At 44.1% G+C, this 11,512-nt stretch overlaps 1 non-coding gene across 1 annotated transcript; it reads right to left on the bottom strand.

Annotated features, from left to right (window-relative positions):
- Nucleotides 1-9,128: 9,128 nt before the first annotated feature.
- On the bottom strand, nt 9,129-9,319 carry LOC113831025. Its single transcript, XR_003487428.1, has one exon. It is a non-coding gene; the product is annotated as a U2 spliceosomal RNA (small nuclear RNA).
- Nucleotides 9,320-11,512: the final 2,193 nt, after the last annotated feature.

The following is an 11,512-nucleotide window of genomic DNA, read 5'->3' as shown; positions in this document are numbered from 1 at the left end:
AAGTATGTTGAAGACTGTAATCTTCAACCTGGTATCGGTTGTGGAACATTCGGGAACATTTTCTGGCTCTGGAGTCATCTCCTCCAAAGAATCCATAGCCTAGAACAGAAGCAAATGTCAGTCAACTCCTAAGATGGAGTGAACATCTGAGAGGGAGGACCCAGTTAGATTTGAACTGGGGCTAATCTGACCACACACATTCCCCTGCAGTCTTCCAGGTAATAGGCAGGTACCCTGCCTGGAATATATCTGTAGATCTGCAACAGGCTCCCTAAGTACCGGGGACTTCAGGAACATCCAGGAAATACAGAGCTTTTTGGCATCCCCTTGATATAGGTAATTCTGGGATCCCTGCTGCATCAGGGAGAGGCAAACAGCCCAATGGCCCATCTGAGTTTTTTGTTTTGTTTCATTCAGGTTGAGCTTTTTGTTTGTTTTGTTTTGTTTTTGTTTTTGAGACTGGGTTTCTCTACATAGCCCTGGCTATCCTGAAACTCACAGAGAGCTACCTGCCTCTGCCTCTCCAGTGCTGGGATTAAAGGCATTCGCCACTATGCCTGGTTCCATCTGAGTCTGTGAGCAAATTCCCAGGTATCCAGATTCAAGGAGAAGGATGGCACCAAGGAACTTAAGATATCAAAGAACTAAGAGATACCTCTGCCCATCGAACACACCATGATGCTCCCCTCCTCCCCCAGGCCCACATCCTCTGTTTACACAGTAGCAGTTCCCTCCTTGCCTTCCCACTGAGGTCTTTTTGGTCTTCTGGGTGCTTTGGATTGCTTTCCTTTCTCTTACAACCAACTGTACTCTTTGTCATTAAATAAATCATTTGTCCTTAATCTTTCCCAGTGTCCTTTATGTAGCTGAAATCTTACAGCAAGTTAGAAGGGACTAGGAGTCAAAGAGGATTCTGGGAAATGTAGTAGAGAAGTGGTGATCCAGGCCGGAAGTGACATAGCAAGGAGACTCATATTTGAGCAAGGAGAAATAGGAAGGGTCCCTTTCCCCTTCACCTCCTCTAGCGGCAGGATGTGAGCCCCCAGCAAGAGAGGGTGCCAGCGAAAGGCATCCTCTATAAAGATAAGTCTTATAAAATATATAGATTTATGATAATTAGGACTGAGCTAACAGATGAGAATCCTAGTCATTGGCCAAGTAGCATTTGAACCTAATACAAGTTTTCTGTGTATTCATTTGGGCCCTAACTCAGGTGGGCGGCTGGCGTAAAGCACACATGTGGCAGTGGGGCTTGGCGGCTTTGGCGGAAAGATTTATCATAACATATTCAAAGTGCCCTGAGACAGCAGGAGTGTAAATGAATAAGATAATTTAGGTGGGGGGACTGCCGATACCAGGCCTTGGTCTGCCCTGGGGGCTTACAGCTCATCAGGATTGCATCCTAGGCCCACTCTGGAAATGGAGTCACCTGAGTCAACAGGCAAAACAGTTGTGAGAAAAGGAGCCTTGGGACCTAGAGGCAGGATAGAGCAGTGGCAGGAGCCGCCTCTGCTACTACTGCGACTACCAGAGATGAACCTTACGGTTGCCACTGATTACAGATGCCTTAGCATCTTTGCCTGTTCTCACTCCCTCATTTACAATAGGCTATCTGTTAGGAAAGCTTTACCAGGCTGGGAGCCAGTTGGTCCACAATGGACAGGGCCCAAGCTTCCCTTAAACCTGCAGAAACAACAAATACTTGCAAGGTGCTCCTACACACAAACACACACACACACACACACACACACACACACACACACACACACACACACAGGCTTGTGGAGGTAGGATAGGAAAGCTCTAGACAGGATGTTAGCAGCCCTATATTAGCTGGGCACAGCACAATTTCTCAAGAAAGGTAAAGCTGAGGCATCTGGTATATCAGAATTGCTATTCCAGTTTCTATAGGAGGCTCTTCCTCTCCCCAACTCATACCAAGGGGATGGTCTTCCTTGTGGCTGGTATTTCCTTCCAGTTTCATCCCACAGTTGATTTAGCCCCAAATAAACACACAAAGACTTATATTACAGCAGCATAGTACCTAATATAAGTTTCTGTGTGTTATTTGGGCATCCACGTGGTGGCGGGGCTCAGGAGGCTGGCAGAAAGAGTTATTGTTACAAAATGGTGTCAGGATGTGGTTTTACGAACCTCCACATAAAAACCCCACAAAAGCTTAAAAGGGGATTTTAGAAGCAAAGGAACAGAGACAAGCACAACTTCTTGGTAGCAGCATTTTCTCAGGTGGTCTCCGTTTTGCTAGAGAAAAGCAGAGACTCTAGCGGCTCCTTTAAGAGAGACTTCCTGATTCAGCATAAGCATCAAAAACCACAGGGCTCTTGGTAACAATTCAATGGTGTATACAAGCAGCTGGCTCTCCAAGCTGACATAGACCAAGGCAGTGAGCACAGCTCTCAGTGCCGGTGACAAATGTACCCCTGCCATCTTGGAAAGGCAGTGGCTAAAACTTCTGCCACTTTAATTTTAGCAGTGTTGTTTAGCAGATAAAAAAAACTGCATGGCCAGAAAAAGGTAAAGATTTGCAGTAAAGACAGATTCAGATGAAGAAAAACCTCTAAAGATTAACAGTGTGTTTAAAAATATACGTAGGCTCGTGAGAGAAAAAGAAACAGGATAAAGTGTTAAAGGAGGAGGAGGAGAAAGAAGAAGAAGAAGAAGAAGACGAAGAAGAAGAAGAAGAAGAAGAAGAAGAAGAAGAAAAAGAAGAAGAAGAACAACAACAACAACAACAACAACAACAACAAAAAGAAGAACAAGAACAAGAACAAGAAATAGAGTAGCTGGGTGTGGTGGCACATGCCTTTAATCCCAGCTCTCCAGAAGCAAAAGCAGGCAGATTTCCACAGAGAAACCTTGTCTCAGGGAAAAGAAAAAAAAAGGAAGTAACAGAAATAGAGTAATGAAAAAGCCACGGAAAGATGGAAAATACACAGAGTCTGGAAACTGTTTGCTATTGTGTTGTCTTTGGATTGTTTAATTGATGGGGAAGGAGCAACAACGGCTAAAAGACATTTGATTATAAATGCTGCTGAATTAATCCAACTTATACATATTAAAAATGCTTTGACTTCAAAATTTAAATATAAGGACAGGCTACTTGGGAAAAGAGTTTTTGCTTGTGTTTCCACAGAAAATGGAAAGCTATGAATTCCTTCCAGACTAATATGGCTTGGTCAAGCAAGACCCCCTGAAGCATTGGCCCAACTGATCCTAAATCCAAAACAGCTGAGACGATGCAGTCATAGACGACTACAGGCAGGATTTCTGTGTTTTATCATGATCCCCATGGTATGAGCATCGCCCCCAACCAGCAGGAAGCAGTTTGGAATGAACGACACCCAAATTCCCAAATATTGTTTATAAATGTTTGTTTTCATTTAAATGGGGTTGGTTATAAATAGTAATGATCACAGTCAATCTCTTTTTAAAGGATAAAAGGGGAATAGGATATAGAAATGAATACTTTGCATTGGTATGGATTTTCATTTATTGATATAACTTTAAGGTCAATTTGTGATATTATATTTCTCCTCTTATTTAGGTATTGTGATTATACTGATATTTTTAAATGTAAGGCATAATTAAATACAGATTATATATAGTCAGGTGTAATAGTCAAAACTTACATTAGGTTAGTTAGGTTTTCTAGATATACAGAGATGTATTTGAGATGGATAGATATTCTTCAAACCTTTTAAAGACCTACAGAATATATGGCATTTTAAATGGTTTAGGGTTTTTCATGACAGTGAGACACAACTGTTCCTGGCACACCAATTGTGTCAGAAAGGAGGATGGGCATCCAAGAAACTCAATATGGAGTTTGCTTTCAACATGGCAAGATTAGCCATTTGGGCAAGAAACTGCTCTTGCCTGGACTGTTTGATAAACTGGACATGCAGGACCCACAGGAAAGTGACTGCTGAACTTGTAAAACAATACAGTTCTGAAGGGTTCCTGCTTCATGGAGAAGTCTGCCAGACACACTGTGGCCTATAGGCTGAAGATGGATGCCCCAACATTACAGAGGAACTTCAGGTGACTGTCCATGTAGCAAGATGTCTCTATCAGATCTAGAGTTTATATATTATCTTTCTGTGGTCTTTGATGGAGTTGAAGACAGATAGTTATGGTTATAATTTTCTTTAGTTATTATAAATGATAAGCTACATGTAAGACCTTAGACTCACAAAGATAGGGTAGATGATAGAATATTCTCTTCAAATCTTGCTGTTAATGGACTAAATATCTTAACTATAATTCTTACTTGATAACTGTTTTGTTATATATGTTACTATATTAATGTTAAAACCCTTCTTTTTACTTAAACAGAAAAGAGATGATGGGGAAGTCCTTCTGTGTATGTTTATCTTATTGGTTGTTGAATAAAGCACTGTTGGCCAATGGGGAAGCAAGATGGGTGGGACTAGGAGTTGAGGAGGATTCTGGGAAATGTAGTAAAGAGAAGTCTTGTGTGATCCAGGCGGGAAGTGATATATCAGGCAGACTCAGAAGATAAGCAAGGACAAGCAGGAAATCACTCTTTTCCTCCTCCTCTCTTCTCTGTGGAGTCGACATATGATCCCTGGGAAGACAGGACACATAATGCCGGTGTCCTCCATAAGATAAGTCTTAGAGCCAGGCGTTAGTGGCGCACGCCTTTAATCCCAGCACTCGGGAGGCAGAGGCAGGTGGATCTCTGTGAGTTGGAGACCAGCCTGGTCTACAAGAGCTAGTTCCAGGACAGCCTCCAAAGCAACAGGGAAACCCTGTCTCGAAAAACCAAAACAATAAAAAAAATAAGTCTTAGGCTGGAGAGATGGCTCAGAGGTTAAGAGTACTGACTGCTCTTCCAGAAGTCCTAAATTCAATTTCCAGCCACCACAATCATGTATAATGAAATCTGGTGCCCTCTTCTGGCCTGCGGGCATACATGCAGGCAGAAAACTGTATACATAATAAATAAATAAATAAATAAATAAATAAATAAATAAATCTTAAAAAAATAAAGAAAAAAGCCAGGCGTTGGTGGCACACACCTTTAATCCCAGCACCCAGGAGGCAGAGGCAGGCAGATCTCTGTGAGTTCGAGGCCAGTCTGGTCTCCAGAGCAAGTGCCAGGATAGGCTCCAAAGCTACACAGAGAAACCCTGTCTCGAAAAAAAAAAAAAAAAAGGTAAGTCTTTATAAAATATATAGATTAATGGTTATGGTTGATAATTAAGATTGAGCTAGCAAATGAGAAATCCTAATCATTGGCCAGCAGCATTGTACCTAATATAAGTTTCTGTGTGTTATTTGGGTGTCCACGTGGTGGCGGGGCTCAGGTGGCTGATGGAAAGAGTTATCGTTACACACAAAGACTTATATTAATTATTAAACTGTTGGCCAATGGTTTGGGCTTCTTATTGGCTAGCTCTGTCTTAATTATTAAGCCATTTCTATATGTATTTCTACATGCCCTTATCTTACCAGCGAACGCCTGGCATGTCCTATCCTCCCGATCTCTACCTGGCATCTCCTCAAGGTCTCTCTCTGCCTACCTTTCCCAGAATTCTCCTTGTCTCCTGGTCCTGCCTATCTTCCTGCCTCTAGTGACCAAACTGTTTTTTTTTTTTAAACTGTTTTTTAATATGTTTATTTATTTATGGAGGATGTTGGACTGGAATGGCTGGTAAAGAAATTTTTGACTTAGTAAACCACCTCATCTGTTATAGCCAGACCAAACTGTTTTATTTATCAACCAATAAGAGAAACATGTATACAGAAGGACACCCTCCATCACTTCCTTTTGACTTTGCTGCTTCCAACTAAAGAAACTGCCCTGCAAAAATACAGGCAGTCAGGGTTCATGATTTAGCACTAGGTTGAGGCTACCACAATGTCAGTGATGATGCTAAAATTAGTGCAGGATGGTACTTCCCATCTGAGAAAGCATCTGCATCCATTTGAGAGATTTACCTATTTATTCACTTGTTTTGTTTTTGAGACAGGGTTTCTCTGTGTAGCCCTGGCTGTCCTGGAAAAAAACTCACTCTGTAGATCAGGCTGGCCTCAAACTCCGATTCACCTGACTCTGCCTACCAAGTGCTGGAATTAAGGTGTGTAGCACCACCACCCAGCTTCCTTGGTTGATTTTGAAACCAGGTTAAGCAACGGGTTGGATATGAGGTAACCAAAGAAACTGGCTGTATCTTGGCAGCTGTGCTTCCTTGTCAGTCAGAATGCCCCTTTGCCTTTGGGAGTTAATATAATTAAAGCTGTAGCCAGGTTCTTCCTGCTACATCAAAATTTCAGGTGCTAGAGCACTTTCATGACTGCTACACATGCAGGCAGAGTTTGTATATTCAAGACACCAGCTTCGTTTTAACAGCATTTGCATTGTGGCTTTCACTATTTCCCATGTAGAGGACCATGGGAAGAAATACCCTAAAAGTCCAGGCCACTATACTTTGAGAGGAGAAAATTGTTTTGCTTAGCCAAAAGGCTGATAAACTGCCAGGTCTGAGGCCAAAATTTTGCCTAGGCTTTCCCTCCCTAACTCCACACTCCGTGTGTGTGTGTGTGTGTGTGTGTGTGTGTGTGTGTGTGTGTGTGTGTGTGTGTGTGTGTGTGTTTAGGAGCACCCTGCATGTTGGAAGGACCCCACTGGTCAGAGGTTGCAGTCAACCATAGATTAGCAGCTCTCTTCTGGATGAACACAATATGGAGGACTTCTGCCCTCCTCCTTGTAGGGCTTCCTGTCTGCATAGCCTTATTTGGAGGATATCTCTAAGCCCAGATGCCTTATCTCAAGGATGACCCTTGACACAGTTCCCTGACAATATTCTTCCCTGCTGCCCACATGGTAATTAAGTAACATGCTCTAGCTATCTTCCCAGGGCGGCGCTGCCACTAATCAAGATACACGATAGGAACATGCCACCTAATGCCGATTAGGGTTGACCCAGCTACCACGCCAATCCTATATAGCCCCTGTACTCTAGGTAAAGTTGAGCTGACTCACAGAAGCTGTCACTTCCCCTTCATCGTTGTGGTGGCCTTCAGACCTCGAGGAAAAAGAGGACCCCACACTCACACTTGGAAGTATTTGTTGCTTCTGCTGCCGTGATGGAAGGAAGCTTGGACCCCTGCATGAACATACCAATGGCACCCACCTTATATCATAAAAAGCTTTGGGTTTTGTTTGTTGTGGTGGTTTTTTTGAGACAGGGTTTCTCTGTAGCTTTGGAGCCTGCCCTGGAACTCTCTCTTTAGACCAGGCTGGAATCGAACTCACAAAGATCCGCCTGCCTCTGCCTTCCGAGTCCTGGGACTAAAGGCATGTGCCACTACCGCCTGACGGGTATTACGCCTAGCGGAGTAATTCCTCCCTTCTAGTAGAGCTGTACCTGGGACACTCACCGCAGCCTCTTCTCCACCTTTTCTCCTCCAACCATTGCAAGTTACATACAATTGACACACCTCCTGCACCGCATGTATTTCTCAGGTTGATCCTTTTCCACGGCAGTCTGATGTACAAGCACCTCTAATTTGGTCTCATTTGCATTTATAAATCTATATCCATTTCTAACATTGAAACATTTGAGTGTCCAGGAATTTGGACCTGGGGCTTGCTTTCTGGAGGTCAGTGGAATGGAGGCGAAGCAGATTGTCGTTTCCCTGCACGCCGCAGTCCCTATGTGGCGGTGGCGGTTGGTGACTGGTGGCGGTTAGCAGGTTAGCACCCACCAAGGACTAGGCGCGTGGACCCCCCACCTCTCCCTTGGAGAGCACTCTTGGTGGGCGTGGCCTCTCCTTCCCTCCCTCTCCCTCCCCCTCCCCCCACCTGTGCTCTCCATCAATATATCTATGTCTATGTCTATCAATATATCTATGTCTATGTCTATCAATATATCTATGTCTATGTCTATATAGCCCTGGCTGGCAGACTTGGAATTTACTATGTGAACCATGTTGACTTCAAACTCACAGAGATCTGGGTGTCTCCTGGATGACTCTCTTGGTTTTACTTTCCTCTTTCTTGCTTTCTCTCTCTCTCTCTCTCTCTCTCTCTCTCTCTCTCTCTCTCTCTCTCTCTCTCTCTCTCTCTCTCTCTCTCTCTCTCTCTCTCTCTCTCTCTCTCTCTCTCTCCCTTCCTTCAGAACAGAGAAACTCTGTCTTGAAAAACCAACAGGGGGAAAAAAAATAAAGGAAGAAGTACATGTCTCGGGGTTAGGGTTTAATTGAGTGATGATAGCTGTGTCTAGCCTGCTTGAAAACCTAAGAGATCTTCAGCACAGAGAAAGAAAAAAAAAAAAAAACTAAAAAATTTTAAAATAACTTTTCTTTTTTCTTTAATCTCACATGCATTGGTGTTTTCCCTGCATGTATGTTTGTATGAGGGTGTCAGACAACCGTAAACCACTAACTGTGGTTGCTGGGAATTGAACCCAGGTCGTCTCAAAGAGCAGAGAGCTTATTATAACCGCTGAACCTGTTTTACCCCTGGTAGCCCTGACTGACCTGTAACTCAGACGTCAAACCGCCTGTGCCTCCCAAATGGTGGGATTAAAGGTGTAAATCACCACCACCAGCGCAAAACCAAACATTTGAAATAATTTAAGCCAGGCAGTAGTGTTTTACAACTTTATTAGTCCCAGCATTCAGGAGGCAAAAAGTGTGCAACTCTGGTGTACCAAGTAGTTTCAGGACAGCCAGGACTGTCGCACAGAGAAACCTGCCAGCCAAAAAGAACTGAAATAACTAAACATATTTAATCCTATTACTTTAGTCTCATAAAAAATATGTCTGAAAAGGCAAAGACAATCCCGAATTACAGTAGAGACAAGGATAATACAAGAATAGGAAAAAAAAAAATTAAGGACAGACATAGTAAACAGGCTCTTAAATGCAGCGCTAACACCACCGCTAATTTACCACGCCTTGCCTTTACATAACATTACACCAATGAGACACCATACAAGTGAGGCTTAAACGCATATGTTCCGTGCACAACTACATCCACACCAACAGCTACACAACGCGAGAAAGAACAAAGACGCAAAGACAACACAAAAGTATAATCAATTTACTTTCTTTGAAACCTCAAGTAATGATCCCCGAGGGGATGCACCGTTCCTGGAAGTACTGCAATACCAGGTCGATGCGTGGAGTGGACGGAGCAAGCTCCTCTTCCAACTCCTAGTTTCAAAAATCCATTTAATATATTGTCCTCAGATAGAGGACGTATCAGATATTAAACTGATAAGAACAGATACTACACTTGATCTTAGCCAAAAGGCCGAGAAGCGATACCGGACCGCCGCCCCATGGCCGATGCCGTCCTCCCATTGTGCCGCTTGAACTCGTGGTGAGCTTCGAGCATGGCTCTGTCTCCCGCCCCTGACCCCCCACCTCTCCCGTGATCACCACTGGACTCTGCTACAAATTTCTTATGCCCCTCAGGTTTCACGAGAAACTTCGCGTGCGTGAGAGACCCTCGCGTTTCTCCCCAGCAGGAGCCTGGGCTCCGAGAGATTTGCATGCTCCGCCCTGCCGCGGACGGGCGTGGCCACCGACAGACCCTCTTCCCCGGAGCTGTCCAGGATCCCTGTGCCAGGGGCCGGAGACTTCCTCCTGGGTCGCAGCTGAAGGGAGGGGCAAAAGATGACCGGATGGGCATCTAAAAGCTCTTCACATGCTGGCGAGACCCGTGCCTGTGGTGTGACTTGGGTTCTTTTTCCTCCCTCCCTCCCTCCTTCCTCCTTTCCCTTTTCCTTTTTGAGACAGCCGGTTCTGAAAAACAGTATGTAGTCCATGTTTTGTTTTCTGTTTGTTTGTTTGGGTGGTTGGCTTTTCCAGACAGGGCTTCCCTGTGTAGCTGTGGAGCCTGTCCTGGAGCTCACTCTGTAAAGAGTTCTCTCCTTCCATAATTGGAAGTAGATTGGAACTTAAGTTCTCAAGGCTTGGCAGCAAGCACCTTTACTCACTGAGTGATATACTGGCGGCCCCTTCCCCTTCCTGGGATAGAGGTTTCCTGGAAGTTAGTATCTCAACAGAGCCCTAAAGGACAAAGCTAGTGTTCCTCCAGGAATGAATTTTTTTTTAAGATTTACTTATTTAATACATATACAATATTTGGTTTGCATGTATGCCCACACCAGAAGAGGGCACCAGACCTCATTATAGATGGCTGTGAGCCACCATGTGATTGCTGGGAATTGAACTCAGGACCTCTAGAAGAAGAGCCACTGCTCTTAACCCCTGAGCCATATCTCCAGCCCAAAATATTTTAATGTTGGAAGTGGTAACTCTCACCTGTAATCCTAGCTACTGAGGAGGCAGAAAGATTCTAAGTTAAAGTAAGCCTGGGCTACATAGTGAAACCTTTTCTTAAAATAAAATTTTAAAAGAAGTACAGATGTAGTTTAATAATGATAGAACTCTTGCTTAGCACATTCTGTTCAGTCCCAGGTCTTAACCTCTTTGAAAAATAAAATAGAGTAGCTAGCAAGAGCTGGAGGAGAGGGGGTGGTGACTCAGATCTGGAGAGAAGAGAAAGGAGAGAAAAGGTGATCTTAAGTTCTGGGTTTTATTTTAAAGTTTTTTGTTGTTTTGTTTTGGTCGGTTGATTGTTATTTGTTTTGGTTTTGGAACAGAGTCTTTCCATAACCCTGACTGTCCTAGAAATGACTGTGTAGACCAAGCTGTCCTTGAACCCAGAGATCCACCTGCCTCTGAGTGCTGGGACTTAAAGCATGTGGCACCACATCCCCAGGGACAGATTTTAAGGGTGTGATTTGATGTGATCACATCTGTTCTTAGTGAGGTCACTCTTGTACAGTTCAGAGGTATAGAACCAGTAAAGAAATCCACAGGAAAATCCACATATAGGTGGAAATTAAGGGTATAGAAAATAACATAAACCGGTAGTGGTGGTGCACGCATTTAATCCCAGCTTTCGGGAGGCAGAGGCAGGCGGATCTCTGTGAGTTCGAAGTCAGCCTGGTCTACAGAGCGAGTTCCAGGACAGGATCCAATGCAATACAGAGAAACCCTGTCTCGAAAAACAGGAGGAGGATGAGGAGAAGAGAAGAAGAAGAAGAAGAAGAAGAAGAAGAAGAAGAAGAAGAAGAAGAAGAAGAAGAAGAAGAGGAGGAGGAGGAGGAGGAGGAGGAGGAGGAGGAGGAGGAGAGGAGGGGAGGGAGGGGGAGGAGGGGAGGGAGGGGGAGGGGGAGGAGGAGAAGGAGGTGAAGGGGCCGCCAGTATATCACTCAGTGAGTAAAGGTGCTTGCTGCCAAGCCTTGAGAACTTAAGTTCCAATCTACTTCCAATTATGGAAGGAGAGAACTCTTTACAGAGTGAGCTCCAGGACAGGCTCCACAGCTACACAGGGAAGCCCTGTCTGGAAAAGCCAACCACCCAAACAAACAAACAGAAAACAAAACATGGACTACATACTGTTTTTCAGAACCGGCTGTCTCAAAAAGGAAAAGGGAAAGGAGGA

The sequence above is a fragment of the Cricetulus griseus genome, chromosome 7 (assembly GCF_003668045.3).
Source record: "Cricetulus griseus strain 17A/GY chromosome 7, alternate assembly CriGri-PICRH-1.0, whole genome shotgun sequence".
NCBI lineage: Eukaryota > Metazoa > Chordata > Mammalia > Rodentia > Cricetidae > Cricetulus > Cricetulus griseus.
Note: the sequence above shows the minus strand (reverse complement) of the source record. Positions and strands in the feature narration are given on the sequence as shown.